General features: G+C 38.5%; 1 pseudogene; it reads right to left on the bottom strand.

Annotated features, from left to right (window-relative positions):
- Positions 1-560: 560 nt before the first annotated feature.
- On the bottom strand, positions 561-907 carry LOC119512625 (annotated as a pseudogene).
- Between the last annotated feature and the right edge of the window lie 1,396 nt (positions 908-2,303).

The raw sequence follows: 2,303 nt of genomic DNA, 5'->3' as shown, positions 1-2,303 counted from the left end.
GAGAGTGTGAACTCATTGTAAATAGGACCTTTTGATGAAGTTATTTCCGTTAGGTGTGGCCCTGAATCAGAATGGGTCTTAATCCTATAACCAAAGGCTTTATAGGGAAGACCACAAACAGTTAGATAGAGAAAGTCAAGGGAAGCAACCACAAGCTGAAAGTCAACAGAACCTGGAAGAGAAGGGAGAAGCTGGAAGAAGCCACCTAGTGCCTTGCCACATGGCAGAAAAGCCAAGGACCGGGGCTTGCCAGCAACCAGCCCCAGAACGCCACAGTTGCAATGCCTTGATGATACCTTGATTTTGGACTTCTCCTAGCCTCAAAACCATGAGCCAACAAATTCCTGTTGTTTAAGCCAACCCATTGCATGGTATTTTCTTTAGCGGTCAGGAAACGAAAACATGTGCTTATTGGCTATTTGTACGTTTTCTTTGGAAAATGTATATTGAAGTCCTTGGCCTGTTTTTTTTTTTTTTTTTTTTTTTTTAATAAAGTTGAATCTCCATTTTATTTTTTTTCCAGGGACTCATTTATCTTCAGTCTTTATGGACACAGCTCCTTACATGGGCTTTGGTGGAGGTCGTGGGGCAGCACCCATAGGTCTAAATTGGGGAGGGGGAGTCCTATCCTTTCAGGCCTCACAAGATTGGTTTCTGACCACCTTACTGTGAATGGCACAACTTACACAGTAATGTAGTTTCACATACAGCTTAGGAAGCACATAGGTGTCAAAGACGCTTGCTTTGGAAATGTCCTGACGGCTGGGGCCCCCACTGTGTTTCGAATGGTGAATTTCTTAACGGTCTTATCCTTGGGCATACAGAGGGTGCAGTTCGTGCAGTGAATAGGCTGCACATGGCTGCAGCTGTTTTTGGCATGACAATTGTTCCTTCTTTTATTTGTCATCTTAGAAGAGAACAGCCAACAGAGGTTCCAGCGAAAATTCCCCTTGGCCTATTTTTAATTGGGTTGTTTGTCATTTTGGTGTTGAGTTTTAGAATTTCTTTATATACTGTTTCTATTAAACCCTTATCAGATATATGGCTTCCAAATATTTTATACCATTCTGTAGGTTGTCTTTCACTTTCTTAATAATGTCTTTTAATATAAAGTTTTTTTTATTTAGGTGAAGTGCAATTTATTTTTTCTTTCATTGTTTGTGATTTTGGTTTAAAATCTAAGAATATATTAGTTAATTCAAGGTCCTAAAGATATTTCCCTATGTTTTCTTCTAAATTTTTTGGAGCTTTAGCGCTTATATTTAGATCACTGATCCACTTTAATTTTGTATATTGTGTGAGGTAGTTAATCCTATTTTAAGAGATTCATTCGTTCATGTGTTCATTTGAAATATTAAGACAATTCCTGTGTTCCAGGAACTGTTGTACATACTGGCAATAGAGAGATAAGCATGATATTAATAAGTGTTGAAAAGATAATGAACAAAGTAGTGGAAGTAAAGAGCAATGGGGGCAGGGCTATTTTAGGTTAGTGGCAGAGAAGTCTTCTCTGAAGAGGTGACATGGATAATATGACCCTTCAAAAGGAAAAATATTCCAGAGAGGATTAAAAGTGAATTTGAAGACCCTGGCCTATATACAAGCATGTGTGCTTCAGGGAATTAAAAGGACAAAGTGCCAAGGACGCAGTGGCAAGGGCTAGATAGAGGGGCAGGAGTTGAGGTAATATAGGTTTTCCAGGGCAAGATCTTGTGTGGTCTTGTAAATCTTAGGGAAAAGTATGTGCAATGGGAAGGCACTTAGCAGAGTGCCGTGATCTGATTTATATGTTTAAAAATCACTTTGGTTGGTGTTTGTAGAATAGACTTTGAGTGGGGAGAGGCAAGGGTAAAAGCAGGGATAACAGGAAGCAAATAAAGACATTCACAAGTTCTCTTCTGATTGCTTCTATTTTTCCATGAAATAAAAGCAACATATTGGGTACTAGTGGGAAGAGAGGGGATTGTTGTGTGTGTGAGGAGAGAGGAGGAATGAAATAGTCATTTTGGAGAGTGGGAGTGAGTTGAAGGAGGTGTTGTAGATCTACTATCCATGCTGCTGGGACTGAAGAACAGAGGTTATAGATTTAAAGGGATTGGAATCATTTCTTTGAAAACATTATGTAGGGAAAAAAACTGAGGAAAACAAACAAATGACAGCAATAGAAGAGTGGGTCTAAGTTAATAAACTAGCTTGTTTCAATAATTTAAATAGTTATTTAAAAAAATCTCTTTTAAATCACTAACCCTTTCATATTTTCACTCTTCTCCTCTATTCCTTTCTAAAGAGGCATCAGAGTGTGG

Source organism: Choloepus didactylus, chromosome 17 (genome assembly GCF_015220235.1).
Source record: "Choloepus didactylus isolate mChoDid1 chromosome 17, mChoDid1.pri, whole genome shotgun sequence".
Lineage (NCBI taxonomy): Eukaryota > Metazoa > Chordata > Mammalia > Pilosa > Megalonychidae > Choloepus > Choloepus didactylus.
The sequence above is the reverse complement of the archived record's forward strand: the minus strand, read 5'-3'. Positions and strand labels throughout refer to the sequence as shown.